At 41.1% G+C, this 19,463-nt stretch overlaps 1 pseudogene; it reads right to left on the reverse strand.

The window, feature by feature from the left end:
* Positions 1-18,143: 18,143 nt before the first annotated feature.
* Positions 18,144-19,088, reverse strand: LOC125410763 (olfactory receptor 2A12-like; annotated as a pseudogene).
* Between the last annotated feature and the right edge of the window lie 375 nt (positions 19,089-19,463).

A 19,463-nucleotide genomic window follows, 5' to 3' on the forward strand; every position in this document is an offset into this window, starting at 1 on the left:
TTCTCATAATGGAGAGTGGACCACCATCTCCATGGTGCTGACGAAATGATGGCCACAATAGGACTCAGAAACGCCAGAAAGCTTTCCCTGTTGTACAACAACCTCCCACACTAACACGGGTAAGATACAACCTGCATTTCTTGCTCGCTGGGTGGCTGCAATCTGAAGAATCCTAGGGGGGGGTCTGATATCAGTTTTTGACAAAAAAAAAAAACACTTGGGCAAAACATTTGTTTCTCTCTTGTTAGCTGAAATCCCACACAACTAAGGAGAAATTATCTCAGATGGAGTGCAGCTATATGTGTGATTTCTAATGATAAAATCAATTAATATTTGTCTTAGATAATTTATGCATTTCATCCCATGATCCACTAACTTTAGTTTAACAACACAGCAGTGTGTTATATGTGAAAAACTAAGGTCTAGAGAAGGCTGTTTCAGATTGCAAGCTGAGCATGGGGGAAGTGTGAGTTTAGGGGGTGTGACATCAGAGCCTGCCTCTCAGTCACCTTTTCTGATCCTGGTTTACAGGCTCTGAAGTGGGGAGGTGAAGAAGACAAAGTCCATTGTCCATCAAGTTGAGCTTATTGAGATTCTGCACAGGTCAGAACCCTCTTAGGACAGAGCTGGATGGGGAGCCACAGATCAACTCTCCTGATGGGATTTTCCCTCTGTCTGAATGTGAGAGACCCTGAGCTGTACTGAAAGTAGAAGGATCCAGAGAAACGGGATTTGAGGAGTAATTTCTATGGCACGTGGATACCATTTACTCACCCATGGCCTGTTACGGTTTTCCAGCCCAGCAATCTTTGATTTTGCTTACAGTGTTCCAGCAGGATGGTGACCCAATTTTATGAGTGGTGGACTCACAAATAAAGAGATCAGAATGGAGTTTCAGGCCAGAAAAAGAAAAAAATCTACATATGTTAACTCCAACCTACATACAATGTTTGAATCTGGACAGTTTAAGGTCAGGGTCCTAGGATATTCTTCACTGTATAGAATATTAAGTAAAGCTAGACTACAACAGACTAACTACCCCCTTTACCAAAACAAAGTAAAATAAAACAAAAAATCATTATTTGTCTGACCACAAAGTGGCTGAAGCTGTATCTTTGCGGTGTGGTGTCTCCTTCAAAGACACTGATCATCGCTGTTCTCTCATGGATATGGCTTTTTGCTTCTCTTGAGATCTTTGAACTCAGAACTCCATATCGTTATGTCTCAACATGACTTAAAACAGACAGACATTCAGTAAATACTTATTACTTTACAAAAGGGAGAAAGGAAGAAGGAAGTAAGTTGATAAAGAGAAGAAAGAAAAGCAACCAATGAGGGAAGAGGTCTGGGGAGTTTGAGATGTGTGCAGAGACCTGGAGATGGATGGCTTGACTAATTTCTATCTCTAGACCCACAGATGCCTGAACCCCACCCATAAAAAAAATCAATGACTGTCTTACCACTTGTGAATCCAGGGATTGTGTCACTGAGTAGCAGTTTCTTGCAGTTATGAGGAAACCCCATAAAGCAACTGAGTCCAGAAAGATGAGATCAAGGCAGCTGAATCTACAGAAGTATTACAAGGTACTGTTGAGTTTAAGGGACTGAATCTCTCACTTCCTTTGTAAGTAAGCCCCCAGCTCCTGAAGATGGCACCTATATAATCCTGCTTAACAAAGGTGAGCTCAAACATCACCTGTTCCCAGTAGGACCAGATGCTGAGGTTAATGACCATATCTCCTCTCTGAGATTCACTAGGAGAGCTGGAAAAGGGCCATTTCTGTTCCCAATAGAGTTACTAGGATTATCCCTGGATGCTGTCAACAAGAGCACTACAAGGAGACCCCTGGGCATAGAGCAGGAGGAAACAATCCATAGGGGGAATGCAGAACTTTCCCTTTTCTAGACTAATGGAGGAATCTGGTTGCCTGATTCACAGGTCAAAAACTTCTCAAACAGTTCTCATTCTGACTCCTCTTTTACTTCCCAAACCCTGAACCCTGACACTCAATGAGAGCACATTAGAGTCACAGTCCTCTTCTTTCCTCAACTACTTTGGAGAAATCTTAGTCCTCCCTTCTCTGCCACATTATATCTAAACAAGTTACCAGAACCTCTGGTGCTAATGAGGAGGTAACAATAATGGGAGTTGAAGGATGCTTGTGAGAAAAAGATGAATGCTGATCTTGAAAAGAATTCAGTTGGGTTTCCTTAAGAGACATGGTAATTCAAATCATCTATATTTCCAGTTCTATAGGATCTAGTACCCTCTTCTGACTTCCCCAAGGATCAAGCATACATGTGCTGTACATGTATGTTTGCATGTATGTATGTATGAATGTTTGTATAGGCAAAATGCTGATACATATAAAAAATAAAAACAGTCAACCATGACATAGTAGCATGGAAGTCAGCAGTGACATCTCCATGAGAGTGCAGTGAGAAGACTCTCCGAGGGGCTCCTGCATTATAGATGCAAGTAAGAATTTGGGTCCAAATGTATCAAGCTCTGGATCATGTTCTCTGGAACTTGCTTTTACTTTGCCTCAGTTGCCTCTCCTGTGGATTTCCAATAGTAACCTCTTCCCTTCTAGACTGGCTAGAAAATAAATGTGATGACGTCACCACCCTGCCACAAGTTCTGTCCAGTGTCCCCTGAATTGAAATTTCCATCCCTGCCTGTTGTCAGTTTCTTGATTTCTTACGAGTTCAAAGGGAGAAGACTGGGCTATAAAGTCTTCCTGTGAAGTGTGAGTGGTTGATAAGGGGTTAGAATTCCTGTGAGCTGTTCCTTAAACACAGTCAATAGTAAAGGTTAATTATGAAATGACAAAGAAATTGTATTGGAAACAGAGGCAGAGTGCCTAGGAATGTGGCTCAGCTGTATAGCACCTGAGTAAAGGCAATGTCTGAGCCTAGAGTTTGACTCATAGCATTTTAAAGGCAGCACAAGCTCTGAACTCTGCACATCCTGAGGAGCAACTCCATTTTCCTGTGCTCTGTGTTCTAGCAGTTGTTTAGTGTGGTGCATTTGCTGGTTGAAACACTGTATAATGACATATAATCTCAACTGCTGTAGAGGCCTGCATTACAACTATGACATTGGCCATGACAGGTGTATTTACACCTTAGTAATTGGCAATCAGCACTAATCAGAAGCACCTTGGCCCCTGCAGTGCTGTTCCTAAGCCTTGTTCCACAGCTCTGACCCCAGCTCTCCTCACTCCTGTTGTTGATCCTCATCAGCTCTGAGTGCAGTCAAATACAGGCAGAGAGTCTTCTTAACCAGGATTGATAAGGAAACAGGTTCAGCAAGAAAAAGACAGAAGTCATTGAGTGTCACATATAGAATGACACAGACACCATGCTCTGTTGTTTTTAGTCACTGAGATTTTATTATGGAATCATAGGGAGGGACTCAAAATGGAAAAATACACATACACTCTTTGTATTAAACATGGATTTCAACAATGTGTCAGAGAAACATTCACATGTGGGGACAGAAATTGGAAATATGAAAAAGCCCAAAGTATCATAAACAGCATATTTGGGATTTGACAAAAGAAAAAAAAAAGGTCAGAGGAAAAATAAAATAAAATAAAACAATGTTGTTGTTGGTTCTTCTCTCTTTCTGGGTGTGGACCCATAACATGGTATTATGGCTGTCCCTGGTGTTTTAAATCACTGCAGTCCAAAAAGATTCCAAAGTATGGTCCTACCTGTCCATTGCACAGATAGTGAAAAGTGACCCAGAAGACAAGAGTTATTTGACAAATGTCACCCTTTTAGTGAATGATAGAACTACATCCAGGGCCTGGTCACTTGCTGCTTGGGTGAGGCTGAATCTGCCATGTCTATGACATGCTTAATTGTGTGAGTTCAGGCTAATGTCTGTACCTCTGCTCTAACCAAAAATGCTCCTGCTCCTCAGAGCTGGACCAATTTCACAATGATCATGAGATCAACCCAGAGGTCAGCATGAAGGAGAAGTCAAACTCTAGAGGTTCCATTCTGCACCAGAAAGACCCACAGACCGCAGGTGAGTACGGTGAGATTCAGGAAAAGAAGGCAGCAGATCCACAGTTCTCACAACCAGGGACTGCTTAAGTGGCCCCCAGATAACACTGCCTCATCAATGGACCGCTACACAGGTGCTCATTTAATTATGAATAGAGTCAGACAAAAAAAAGGATGGTAAAACAAAGCAAAAACATTTTTCTCTATCAAAATATATTATATATATGTGTGTGTGTGTGTGTAAGTATATAATAACTGTAATATGTGTGTATGCATATGTTAATTTCATTTCACGACGCCATTTGAAGGCTGTGGTTCATGTAACAGAAGTCTCTATCATTAAGGTGTCAGTACACCCTATACAGATACACAGATTCAATGTGTCTCTCTCATAATCGTAGCAGTCAGCCTTTTGAAATTGAAAATGGATCCTATAGTTCAATGAAAAGTGCAAGGGTCTCTGAAGAGGCCTGGTTGTTTGACTAACAATGGCCCCACAGGCTCATATATTTGAATACTTAGTTACCAAACAGTGGAGCTCTTTGGAAGAATTAGAAGGATGAGGAGGTGTGGCCTTGTTTGAGAAAGTACATTACTGGAGGTAGGCTTTGAGGCTTCAAAACCCCATGCTGGGATCACTATCTCTCTGGCTGTGGATAAAGATGTAGCTTTCAGCCACCTCTCCAATGAAAGGAGTGTCACCATACCCCTGCCATGTTGGTAAATGATGGAATAAACCTCTGATAACATAAACAGCCACCAACTACATGCCCTCCTCTAAAAGTGTTGTCGTGGTCATAGTGTTTCTTCACACAGTAATCTTGTGACTAAGATAAGGGTTAACAATCTTTAAAAATAATGACAAAGTGCAAGAATTCATGTTTCTCACTTTTGAAACTATCCACAAGGCAATAGCAAACAGTTAAGCACTGGGCCAATCTCCTGAAGTCCAGTCATAGAGAGAGAGGAATGACATTGCAAGTAAAGGGGTCAAGACCATGATAGTAAAACTCACAGAAACAGCTGAATTGAGGTAGTGGGAGCTCACTGACCTCAGACTGACAACTGAGGAAACAGCATAAGACCAAACGAGGCCTTCTGAAAGAGGGTGACAGTTATGTGGCATGGGCAATGGGTGGGACCACTAGCAATGGGACCAGTAGTTATCCCTACTGCATGAACTGGCTCCTTGGAGCCCATTCCCTAAAGAGGGATACATACTTTTCTCAGCTTAGATACAGAGGGGAGGACCTTGGTCCTGCCTCAAGTGATGTGACAGACTTTGTTGACTTGTTATGGGAGGCCTCACCCTCTCTGAGGAGTGGATGTTGGGTAGGGTGTGTGGTGAGAAGGCAGGAGGAGTGGGAGGCTGAGAGGGAGAGGGAACTGGGATTGGTGTGTAAAATAAGATTGTTTTAAAAATAAAAAAAGAAAAGTAAATAATAGATATGTAGGAATGGTCACCTTACCTTCTTTTCTGGAAGATGAACCACAGTAAGCAAGACATACTTGTGACTATTATTTTGGCTACCAACCTAACTAGACATGGAATTAACTAAAATCAGTCTTCCTAGTCAGATTTTCTTTTGGGATTCCCAGCTCCCAAATAATGATATAAAGAATTTTTTTAACTATGGAAGCTTGGCCTTAGCTTATGCTCATTTCCAACTAGCTCTTATAATGTAAATTAACTCATTTCTATTAATCTACATTTTGACACATGGCTTGTGACCTCTTCTTAGTACCTTATGTCTGACTCCCTCAGTGTCTTACTGGTGAATCCCCCATGGGTTAGATTATAAACCAGAGTTTCCATCTCTACCTGGAGTCTCACACAACTTCTCCTGCCTAGCTTTTCCTCATTCAGCTCTTTATTAAACAATCAAATTAAACCAGTGACACATTTTCACACGGTGTGATCGAATATCATGCAATGTTTCCCTCTTTTGTCTAAATAAAAGAGAATGATTTTAACTCTAATTCAGTAAAACTATATATAATAAGAACAACTATCAGTTAAAATTGCACTCACAATGTCTAGTCCATTTGTATTTACCATATTCAGAAAAATTATTCTTTTATCAACCCTATCTTGGTGAATCCAAAGTTTTATATCTAAACCACTTTCTATCATAACATGTATTACAAAACTAAAAATATCTTTTTAGACCTTAAAACATTTTTCTTAGGTAAGTAATTTTAACTTTTATGCTTCTCAACAATATAAACTTTATGTCTGTTGTTTATGTTTCTTTTCTGAATTCGGTAACAAAGAAAACTACAAAACTGTAATTATCTATTTTGAAACTGCATGAATCATCTGAGAAGAATATAATATTACCTGAGTAAACAGGAAGTGCAAGACAAACAAATTCCATAACTATAGCAATGACAGGGATAGATGGCTGCTTGGACAGCCTCCCAAGGTGCCTCTGTAACCTTGGGGCACCCATATTCAACCTACTGGCCTAGAATATCTGATAGACTTTTCTGTGAATCAGGAATTTTTGAAGGACTGTCCTTCTTTGTCTGACCAAAGCTCTTTTGTACCCTGCTTGTTTAATTTGGACATTATGTTCTGAACAGTCAAGGCAAGAGCAGTTTCTAGCTTAGTGACTAACTTTGTCACAATGAAAGCAAACTCCATATGGAGACTTTTGTTGCACATCATCCTTTTCGAAATAGCTTGTTACTGTCAGTAGCATATGTATTTCACTGTCATGAAATCCTTATTTTATTCAAACATCTTAAATATTATGCAGGTCTCTAAAAAGTTTGAAGACTGTCTATCTAAAATATATCTCTGTTTGACTTTAAAAACATACCTAATATGACTATAAGTTTGATTGTAATATATGACTATTAACCTGTATTTCTTTTTTTTGAAAGTAATTTTATTAAATTATAAAAGTTTCCATTTACGCCCCTCTTCTCAACACCCTCCCACTCCCCCCACTCCCTCTCCTCCTCCCTCTTCGTCCCTAAGGGCAGTCAGGGTTTCCTGCCCTGTGGGAAGTTCAAGTTCCTCCCCCCTCCCTCCAGGTCCAGGAAGGTGAGTATCCAAACAGACTGGATCCCCAAAATTCAGTATATGGAGAGGAAACAAGTCCCAGTGTCATTGTCAATGGCTTTTCAGAAAGACTCCAGGCCAGCCACATTCAGAGAATCCGGCCACATTCAGAGAATCTGGTTGGATCACTTCCTCGTTCAGTCCCAGTCCAACTGGCCTTGGTAAACTCTGATTAGATCCGTCCCCTTGTATCAGTGGGTGATAGCATCCCTCGCAGTCCTTATTTCCCTTTTCATTTTCTTCGTCCTTCTGCTCCTCATTTGGACCATGGGGGGCTTAGTCCGGTGCTCCAATGTGGGTCTCCGTCTGTACTGTCATCCATCGTCGGATGAAGGATCTATGGTGACAAGCAAAATATTCATCAGTATGGTTATGGGCCAAGGCCGGTTCAGGCACCCTCTCCTCTGTCCAGAGAACAATCTGGGGATCTCTCCTTGGACCTGGGATCCCATATATAATCAAGTCTCTTTAAACCCTAAAATGACTCCCTTAGTTGAAATATATTCTTCCCTGATCCCATATTCATCCTTCCTCCCTCCCCCCCATCCTGGTAAACCGAGCTTTCCCCATTCCTCCCCTACTCCCTTTTCTCTAATCCTCTCCCCTTCCAACAACCCTCCCACTCACCCCCATGCACCCGAGGATTCCTGGGACTCTTGACTATTTCCTGCCTCCTGGCGGATAGCTAAATAATCTTCATCAGGTTCATTTTCTTATTTAGCTTCTCTAGGATCACGAATAATAGGCTCAAAGACCTTTAATTATGGTTAGAATCCACTTATGAGTGAATACATACCATTTTCCTTTTTTTGGGTCTGGCTTACCTCACTCAGTAAAGCGTTTTCTATTTCCATCCATTTGCATGCAAAATTCAAGATGTCATTGTTTTTTACCGCTGAGTAAAATTCTAATGTATATATGTTCCACACCTTTTTTAACCATTCTTCTATTGAGGGGCACCTAGGCTGTTTCCAGGTTCTGGCTATTACAAAGAGTGCTGCTATGAACATAGTTGAACAAATGCTTTTGTAGTATGTTAGGGAATTTAAGGGTATATTCCCAAGAGTGGAATTGCTGGGTCCTGAGGGAGGTTGACTCCCAGTTTCCTGAGAAACCACCACACTGATTTCCACAGTGGCTGCACAAGTTTGCATTCCCACCAACAATGGATGAGTGTTCCCCTCTCTCCACATCCTCTCCAGCATAGGCTATCATTGGTGTTTTTGACTTTGCTATTCTGACAGGTGAAAGATGATATCTCAAAGTGGTTTTGATTTGCATTTCCCTGATCGCTAAAGAGGTTGAGCACGACCTTAAGTGTCTTCTGGTCATTCAAAGTTCATCTGTTGTGAATTCTCTGTTCAGTTCAGTACCCCATTTTTTAATTGGGTTAATTAGAGTTTTAGTGTCTAGTTTCTTGAGTTCTTTGTATATTTTGGAGATCAGACCTTTGTCTGATGAGGGGTTGGTGAAGATCTTCTCCCAGTCAGAAGGCAGCCTTTTTGTCTTACTGACAGTGTCCTTTGCTTTACAGAAGCTTCTCAGTTTCAGTAGATCCCATTTATTCATTGTTTCTCTTATTGTCTGTGCTACTGGGGTCCTACTTAGGAAGAGGCCTCCTGTGCCTATATCTTGTAGACTACTTCCCACTTTCTCTTCTATCAGGTTCAAAGTGAATGGATTAATGTTGATGTCTTTAATCCATTTGGACCTGAGTTTTGTGCATGGTGATAGATATGGATCTACTTTCATTTTTTTACAGGTTGACATCCAGTTATGCCAGCACCATTTGTTAAAAATGCTTTCCTTCTTCCATTGTATACCTTTAGCTCCCTTGTCAAAAATTAGGTGCTCATAGGTTTGTGGGTTAATATCTGGGTCTTCTATTCGATTCCAAAGGTCGATTTCTCTGTTCTTATACCAATACCAAGCTGTTTTCAAAACTGTAGCTCTGTAATAGAGTTTGAAGTCAGGGATGGTAATGCCTCCTGAGGTTCCTTTATTGTATAAGATTGTTTTGGCTATCCTGGGCTTTTTGTTTTGCCATATAAACTTGATTACTGTTCTCTCAAGGTCTGTGAAGAAGTTTGATGGGATTTTGATGGGGATTGCATTGAATCTATAGATTGCTTTCGGTAGAATTGCCATTTTAACTTGTTGATTCTCCCAATCCAAGAGCAAGGGAGGTCTTTCCATTTTCAGGTATCCTCCTCAGTTTCTTTCTTCAAAGACTTAAAGTTCTTGTCAAATAGGTCTTTCACTTCTTTGGTTAGAGTAACCCCAAGATATTTTATGCTATTTGTGGCTATCGTGAAAGGTGATGTTTCTCTGATTTCCCTCTCTGCTTCTTTATCCTTTGTGTATAGGAGGGCCACTGATTTTTTGGAGTTGATCTTGTATCCTGCCACGTTACTAAAGGTGTTTATCAGCTGTAGGAGTTCTTTGGTAGAGTTTTTGGGGTCACTTATGTACAATATCATATCGTCAGAAAATAACGAAAGTTTAACTTCATCCTTTCCAATTCGAATCCCCTTGATCTCTTTATGTTGTCTTATTGCTATTGCTAGAAATTCAAGCACTATATTGAAGAGGTATGGAGAGAGTGGACAGCCTTGTCATGTTCCTGATTTTAGTGGAAAGGCTTTGAGTTTCTCTCCATTCAATTTGATGTTAGCTGTCGGCTTGCTGTATATTGCTTTTATTATATTTAGGTATGATCCTTGTATCCCCAGTCTCTCCAACACCTTTATCATAAATGGGTGTTGAATTTTGTCAAATGCTTTTTCAGCATCCACTGAAATGATCATATGGTTTTTTTCTTTCAGTTTATTTATATGATGGATTACATTGATAGATTTGCGTATGTTGAACCAGCCCTGCATCTCTGGGATGAAGCCTACTTGATCATAATGGATAATTTTTCTAATGTGTTCCTGGATTCGGTTTGCCAGGATTTTATTGAGAATTTTCGCGTCGATGTTCATGAGTGAGACTGGTCTGTAATTCTCTTTCTTGGTTGTGTCTTTGTGTGGTTTTGGTATTAGGGTAACTGTAGCTTCATAAAAGGAGTTTGGCAATGACTCTTCTGTTTCTATATTGTGGAATACATTAAGGAGTATAGGTATTAGCTCTTCCTGGAAGTTCTGGTAGAATTCTGCATTGAAACCATCTGGTCCTGGGCTTTTTTTGGTAGGGAGATTTTTGATAACAACTTCTAGTTCTTCACGACTAACAGGTCTATTTAGATTGTTCCCCTGGTCTTGGTTCAACTTTGGTATATGGTACTTATCTAAAAAAATGTCCATTTCTTTTACATTTTCCAACTTTGTGGCATATAAACTTTCGTAGTAAGATCTAATGATTCTCTGAATTTCCTCTGTGTCTGTGGTTATGTCCCCCTTTTCATTTCTGATCCTATTAATTTGCATGTTCTCTCTCTGCCGTTTGATTAATTTGGATAGGGGTTTGTCAATCTTGTTGATTTTCTCCAAGAACCAGCTTTTTGTTTCATTGATTCTTTGGACTGTTTTCTGTGTTTCTATTTTGTTGATTTCAGCCCTCAGTTTGATTATTTCCAGTCTTCTACTTCTCCTGGGTGAATCAGCTTCTTTTTTTTTCTAGAGCTTTCAAGTGTGCTGTTAAGTCTCCCATGTGTGCTTTCTCCATTTTCTTTATTTGGGCACCTATTGCTATGAACTTTCCTCTTAGCACTGCTTTCATAGTGTCCCATAGGTTTGAGTATGTTGTGTCTTTGTTTTCATTAAATTCAAGGAAGACTTTAATTTCTTTCTTTTTTTTGTTTTTGTTTTTTTGAAAGTAATTTTATTAAATTATAAAGAGTTTCCATTTACGCCCCTACTCCCAACGCCCTCCCACTCCCCCCCTCCCGCTTCTCCTCCCTCTTTGTCCCCAAGGGCAGTCAGGGTCTCCTGCCCTGTGGGAAGTCCAAGTTCCTCCCCCCTCCCTCCAGGTCCAGGAAGGTGAGCATCCAAACAGATTGGATCCCAAAAATCCAGTATATGCAGAGGAAACCAGTCCCAGTGTCATTGTCAATGGCTTCTCAGTAAGACTGCAGGCCAGCCACATTCAGAAAATCCGGCCACATTCAGAGAATCTGGTTGGATCACATGCTCGTTCAGTCACGGTCCATCTGGCCTTGGTAAACTCTCATTAGATCCGACCCCTTGTATCAGTGGGTGATAGTATCCCTCGCAGTCCTTCGTCATTTTCTTCCTTCCATTTGGATCTTGGGGGGCTCAGTTCCGTGCTCCAACGCGGGCCTCCATCTGTATCGTCATCCAACGCCAGATGAGGGGTCTATGGTGATAAGCAAAATATTCATCAGTATGTTCACGGGCCAAGGCCGGTTCAGGCACCCCCTCCTCTGTCCAGAGAACAATCTGGGGATCTCTCCTTGGACCTGGGATCCCATATATAATCAAGTTTCCTGTAAACTCTAATATGACTCCCTTAGTTGAAATATATTCTTCCCTGATCCCACATTCATCCTTCCTCCCTTCCCCCCATGTCCATCTCCATCTCTTCTGATTGATTTTAGTTTGAAGTCGATTTTGTTCGATATTAGAATGGCCACACCCGCTTGTTTCTTAGGTCCATTTGCTTGGAAAACCTTTTCCCAACCCTTTACTCTGAGTAGGTGTCTGTCTTTGTGGTTGAGGTGTGTTTCTTGTAAACAGCAGAATGTTGGATCCTGTTTTCATATCCAGTCTCCAAGTCTGTGCCTCTTTATAGGTGAATTGAGTCCATTGATATTAAGAGATATTAATGACCAGTGGTTGTTGACTCCGGTCATTTTTTTTGGGGGGGGGGGGGGTAGTAGAGTGTATGCGTTTTCCTTCTTTGGGTTGTGCTAGTGAAGGGTCGCTAGATGTCTGAGTTATTGTAGGCAGTGTTGGGAATGTTGGATTCCTTAGGTTGTGATTTTCCTTCTAATATTCTCTGTAAGGCTGGATTAGTAGTTACGTATTGTTTAAATTTGTTTTTATCCTGGAATATTTTGTTTTCTCCGTTGATAGTGAATGAAAGCTTAGCTGGGTATAGTAGTCTGGGCTTGCATCCATGGTCCCTTAGTTTCTGCAGTACCTCTATCCAGGACCTTCTTGCTTTCATAATTTCCATAGAGAAGGCCGGTGTAAGTCTGATAGGTTTACCTTTATAGGTTACTTGACCTTTTTCCTTTGCAGCTCTTAATATCCTTTCTTTAATCTGAATGCTTTGTATTTTGATTATTATATGGCGAGGGGATGGTTTTTTTCTGATCCAGTCTATTCGGTGTCCTGTATGCTTTTTGCACCTTCATAGGAATAACACTCTTTAGGATGGGAAAGTTTTCTTCTATAATTATGTTGAATATATTTTCTGGACCTTTGATCTGCAATTCTTCTCCTTCTTCTACTCCTATTATTCTTAGATTTGGTTTTTTGATTATGACCCATATTTCCTGAATGTTTTGTGATGAGAATTTGTTGGATTTGCTGTTTTCTTTGGTCAGAGTGTTTATTTTCTCTATGGTGTCTTCATAATCTGAGATTCGTTCTTCTATCTCTTGTATTCTATTGGTTATGCTTGTTCCTGAAGTCTCTGTTTGTTTACCTAGATTTTCCATATCCAGCCGGCCCTCGGTTTGTGTTTTCTTCACTGCCTCCATTTCAGTTTTCAATTCTTGAACTGATTCCATTACCTGTTTGATTGTTTTTTCTTGGTTTCCCAGGGTATCATTTACGAATTTACTCAGTTCTTTAAACTTTTTGTTATATTTGTCTTCCATTTCTTTACTCATTTCTTCCATCTTTTTTTATATTTGTCTTCTATTTCTTTAAGTGAGTTATTCATACCCTGTTTAAGAGACTCTATTGCTTTCATAATGACACTGTTTTCCACTTCTTCCGGAATAGGGTGCTCAAGTCCTTCTGTCCTAAGATCGCTGGAATCTGGTGTTTTCATGTTGTTTTTCAGATTATTGGAGGAATTCTTGCCTTGGCGCCTGCCCATCTCTTCCTTCAGATGCTCTCCAATGGCTCTTCCCTCTGCTGGGTCTTCTTCTACTGGATTAGTGCCCCTTGCTATCCAGGAATCACTTTGCCTGCAGCCTCAGCTTGCTGCAGGCAGGCTATTAGAACAAAGGGACTCCCATCCCTTTGCACTCACCGCCTGTCCCGGCCCGCGGCGCCCACCCTGGCTGAGATGGAGGAATTTAAGCCCCGAAAAAGGGAGAGGGGAAGGATAGAGGTTCCAGGCAGAAAGCTGGGATGGCGTAGCAGGGGAGAGGGTTTAGCTGGGGGAAGCTGCCCCTTTGGAGTAGCCAGGGAGATAAGGATGGCGGGAATATTGTGTGTTCCCTAACCGGACTTGTGTGGCGGTCAGGCACACTTACCCCTCCATTGTATCTTCTGGTACAGGATCAGAGCCCCTAGCTGGTCAGAAGTCTCCCTGCCTGCAGTCTTAGCTTGCTGCAGGCCGGCTATTAGAACCTAACCTGTATTTCTTAATTATGGAAAACAGTTTTTAATAATACCGTTCAAGGACTAGAACTTTACATTACATTTTTAAATGAGATACAGAGGTACAGTACTTTAGGGAAGAGTAGAAACATATATAGTATGTTCTAACAAAAATAACCTTAAATTTGTATCAATATAAGGAAATCCATACCAACATAAAATATTTGAGATTGCTAGTTTATTTTTAGTTTAAAAGTAGAATCAGTAATCTACTCTTTACCCTATCATTCCTATGCCACACACCATACAAAACAATTCAGAAAGGGTCAAAATCTAAAAAAAGAAAAAAAAACTTTCACTTCTTCACAGACCTTGAGAGAACAATAATCAAGTTTATATGGCAAAACAAAAAATCCAGGATAGCCAAAACAATCTTATACAATAAAAGAACTTCTGGAGGCATTACCATCCCTGACTTCAAACTCTATTACAGAGCTACAGTATTGAAAACAGCTTGGTATTGACATAAGAACAGAGAAGTCGACCTTTGGAATCGAATAGAAGACCCAGATATTAACCCACAAACCTATGAACACCTAATTTTTGACAAGGGAGCTAAAGGTATACAATGGAAGAAGGAAAGCATTTTTAACAAATGGTGCTGGCATAACTGGATGTCAACCTGTAAAAAAATGAAAGTAGATCCATATCTATCACCATGCACAAAACTCAGGTCCAAATGGATTAAAGACATCAACATTAATCTGTCCACTTTGAACCTGATAGAAGAGAAAGTGGGAAGTAGTCTACAAGATATAGGCACAGGAGGCCTCTTCCTAAGTAGGACCCCAGTAGCACAGACAATAAGAGAAACAATGAATAAATGAGATCTACTGAAACTGAGAAGCTTCTGTAAAGCAAAGGACACTGTCAGTAAGACAAAAAGGCTGCCTTCTGACTGGGAGAAGATCTTCACCAACCCCTCATCAGACAAAGGTCTGATCTCCAAAATATACAAAGAACTCAAGAAACTAGACACTAAAACTCTAATTAACCCAATTAAAAAATGGGGTACTGAACTGAACAGAGAATTCACAACAGATGAACTTCGAATGGCCAGAAGACACTTCTTAGAATGTCTTAAGACACTTAAGACACTTAGACTTAGAAGTGTCTTAGAATGGTCTAAGACACTTAGACTTCTAAGGAGGTCATGCTCAACCTCCTTAGCGATCAGGGAAATGCAAATCAAAACCACTTTGAGATACCATCTTACACCTGTCAGAATAGCTAAAGTCAAAAACACCAACGATAGCCTATGCTGGAGAGGATGTGGGGTGAGGGGAACACTCATCCATTGTTGGTGGGAATGCAAATTTGTGCAGCCACTGTGGAAATCAGTGTGGCGGTTTCTCAGGAAACTGGGAGTCAACCTCCCTCAGGACCCAGCAATTCCACTCTTGGGAATATACCCTAGAGATTCCCTAACGTACTACAAAAGCATTTGTTCTACTATGTTCATAGCAGCACTCTTTGTAATAGCCAGAACCTGGAAACAGCCTAGGTGCCCCTCAATAGAAGAATGGTTTAAAAAGGTGTGGAACATATACACATTAGAGTTTTACTCAGCGGTAAAAAACAATGACATCTTGAATTTTGCATGCAAATGGATGGAAATAGAAAACGCTTTACTGAGTGAGGTAAGCCAGACCCAAAAAGAGGAACACGGTATGTATTCACTCATAAGTGGATTCTAACCATAATTAAAGGTCTTTGAGCCTATTATTCGTGATCCTAGAGAAGCTAAATAAGAAGATGAACCTGATGAAGATTATTTAGCTATCCGCCAGGACGTAGGAAATAGTCAAGAGTCCCAGGTAACCTCAGGGGAATGGGGTGGGTGGGAGGGTTGTTGGAAGGGGAGAGGGTTAGAGAGAAGGGAGTAGGGGAGGAATGGGGAAAGCTCGGTGGCCTGGGATGGGGGGAGGGAGGAAGGATGAATATGGGATCAGGGAAGAATATATTTCAACTAAGGGAGTCATTTTAGGGTTTACAGGAGACTTGATTATATATGGGATCCCAGGTCCAAGGAGAGATCCCCAGATTGTTCTCTGGACAGAGGAGAGGGTGCCTGAACCGGCCTTGGCCCATAACCATACTGATGAATATTTTGCTTATCACCATAGATCCTTCATCTGGCGAAGGACGGCGATACAGACGGAGACCCACATTGGAGCACCGGACTAAGCGCCTCAAGGTCCAAATGAGGAGCAGAAGGAGGAAGAACATGAAAAAGGAAATAAGGACTGCGAGGGATGCTATCACCCACTGATACAAGGGGACGGATCTAATCAGAGTTTACCAAGGCCAGTTGGACTGGGACTGAATGAGGAAGTGATCCAACCAGATTCTCGGAATGTGGCCGGATTCTCTGAATGTGGCTGGCCCGAAGTCTTTCTGAAAAGCCATTGACTATGACACTGAGACTTGTTTCCTCTGCATATACTGGATTTTGGGGATCCAGTCTGTTTGGATACTCACCTTCCTGGACCTGGAGGGAGGGGGGAGGAACTTGAACTTCCCACAGGGCAGGAAACCCTGACTGCCCTAAGAGACAAAGAGGGAGGAGGAGAGGGAGTGGGGGGAGTGGGAGGGTGTTGGGAAGAGGGGCAGAAATGGAAACTTTTATAATTTAATAAAATTACTTTCAAAAAAAAAGAACAAGAGTAGATTTTCATGACATTAGATGAAGAAACAATTTTTTTGCAGGCAAATGGATGGAACTAAAAAACATCATTTTGAGTAAGGTAACCTAGATGCAGAAAGACATAAATAATATGTACTCACTCATAAATGACTTTTAGACAAAAAGCAAAGAAAACCAGTCCACAAATTACAGTCCCAGGGAACCTAGACAACAATGAGGACCCTAAGCGAGACATACATGGATCTAATCTACATGTGAAGTAGAAAAAGAAAAGATCTCCTGAGTAAATTGGGAGCATGGGGACCTTGGGAAATGGTTGAAGGAGAAGGGGGAAGTAGGGTGGAAAGCAGAGGAAAAATGTAGAGCTCAATAACAATCAATTTTAAAAAGAAACAATTTCTTAGATCTACTTCAAAATAACAAGTAATAAAAGTGCTTGGTTAGGTGGAATGGAATATTCATATAACACTAGCACTCCTAGGACAGCTATGGGAGGATCTCTGAGTTTAATGCTAACCTGATTTACATAGTAATGTTCCAGAAGAGACAGGACTACATAAGGGGAATCTGTTTTTTTTTAAATTATATGAATTGTATTTTACCAAAGTAAAAACTTTTATAAAACAAAAGATATCATGTAAGAAGCCAATTCTCCCAGGTGTGGTTTCCCATCCTATAATCCCAGCACTGGGGAAGAGAAGGAAGAAGGATTGAAAGCTCAAGGTTATCTTCAAAATGTGGTGCATTCCAGGCTAGCCCAGGATATGTGAAAATTATCAAAAATAAATATATAAGTAAACAATAGTAAGGAGTATTAACTATGAAAGCAGGCTACCCATTATCTACAAATACATGACCACGAAATAGAACTGAAAAGCCTTAAGAAAGAATAGTTCCTTAAGAAAGAATAGTTCAGTCACTGAATCATAGAGGAATCTGCTGATTGGTCAGTTAAGAGGTACTCTGGAGACTGTAGGCAATCCATTTCCAAAACCAGAAAATGGTAGAAAGGGAGCCAGCAGCCAGTAGTTGGACATGCCCTTGGTTGATGCCTATGGAGAAAATTTGGGAAGGCTATGATGAGAACCCAGCTCCCTTCACTTCTACCATTGCTGCTTTTGACAGAAGGGGCCATATCAGGTTTCCCCATACACCACAATGAATTTCTATGTGAAGTTCATTCTCTGAGCTGTATTACCTCTCTTCCACACTCTATCAGTTTACCTCTGTTTACACTGTGCTACTTAGCATACAGTGCCTCAGCCTTCTACTCTCTCTACTATGCTATCCACACTTAGCATGTTTGTGTTGGTTTATAGGTATGCTGTTGTGTTCTGGGAAGTACACCAAGATACATGATGCCTATGACTTGCTGACTTCTAAGTAGAGAATCCAACATATCAGACCATGTTCACAGAACGTGTATTACTTATCTCTAGACAAAACACTTCTCACATCCTACTGTCAGGCTGGACCATACTACTTTTTGGCCAAGAGAATGTGTAGAAAGAGATGCAGGTCATTCTTGAGGTGAGTCATTGTGAGTTTGCCCACTGTGCCTTCCTTTCTGTTCTAGGATGTCATGCTGGATATAAGGTTCCTCCTTCAGGATGGATGTGAGAGAAAAGAAGGTCACTCACAACCTACAGCTACAAGCATGAACAACAAATGATTATTTATACTTATAACCCAGTAAGATTACTGAAGTGTTTGGAATTATATCATATTATAGCCTGTCAATCAAGATAGTCACCTTTTTTCACAGTGGTTTGTCCTAGTTACGAAGTACTAAATATGTCAAATACACAGGACAGCTAAATAAAATTAAGATTCTGTCCCTAACCAAAAAGTGGATAATACACTCTAGCTTTTCCTAGATCCTGGTTCACTAGTCCACCCTACTATGTGCCATCACCTTGAGAAATGCCCTCTTGATGTCCTTGTTTCTCAGACTGTAGACCATAGGGTTGAGCAAGGCAGTAAAGGCATTGTAAAAGAGTGAGATCTGCTTGTCTTTCTCAGGAGAGTAGCTAGAGTTGGGCCTCAGGTAGATGTAAGAGGATGGACCATAGAATAATGTGACCACAATAAGGTGGGAGGCACACGTAGAGAAAGCTTTGCAGCGGGCTTGGCTGGACTTGATCTTGAGAATAGCCATGGCAATATGAATGTAGGAGGCCACAATGAGGGAAATTGGAGTAAGAATCATAAAAACACTCAAAACCTGGTCTACCATCTCAATGATGTGGGTATCCATGCAAGCCAGGCTAAGCACTGCAGGACCTTCACAGAAGTAGTGGTTGACCTTGTTGGGTCCACAATATGGTAGACTCATAGTGAAGAAAGTATGTAACAAAGCAGAGAGGAAACCACAGACCATAGACCCAGCTGCCAGCCATATGCACATTTCCCAGTTGAGGATGACAGTATAATGCAGTGGGTAGCAAATGGCCACATATCTGTCATAAGCCATGACAACAAAGAAGGTGCACTCAGTTACACCCAGGGCACCAAACATATACATCTGCATCCAGCAGCCAGCAAAGGAGATGGTCTGAGAGTGATCAAGAAGATTCACCAACATCTGGGGCATGGTAGTGGTGATGTAGCCCATATCCAACATGGCAAGTATACAGAGGAAGAAGTACATGGGAATGTGCAGTTATGTGTCCAGGCAGATCAGCAGGATGATGAGCCCATTGCCCATGACTGAGCTCAGGTAGATGAGAAGGAACACAATGAAGAGGATGCTGTTGGTCGTGGGGTCACTGGAGAAGCCAAGCAGGATAAACTCAGAAACCCGGGTTTGGTTGTGTCCTGGAATCACCCACATAGTGGACGCTGTAAGAAAATCACATTCATCTATGAGTCACCTGACACACAGGCCAGCTAACCAGACAGAAGATGCAGATACAGTCTGGTGAGATGGCACAAAGGTTAAGAGCACTGACTGCTATCCCAAGGAGAGATTGCTCAGAACTGTCTGTGCCTCCAGTTCCCGGCAATGTGACTCCCTCCTCTCACCTCCACAGGCCAGACACACATATGGTTACAGGCATGTATGTAGGCAAAAACACATATGTATAAAATAAAAAACAGTAGTTTTTAATTAAGAAGAGGTGGGATGTGAATTCTGAGGACACTGTTTAGTTTCTGTGCACCTCCCAATTTTTCTGTATCTCCATCTATCAAATAAGGCTGATGACAA

The sequence above is a fragment of the Myodes glareolus genome, chromosome 3 (assembly GCF_982192425.1).
Source record: "Myodes glareolus chromosome 3, mMyoGla1.1, whole genome shotgun sequence".
Taxonomy (NCBI): domain Eukaryota; kingdom Metazoa; phylum Chordata; class Mammalia; order Rodentia; family Cricetidae; genus Myodes; species Myodes glareolus.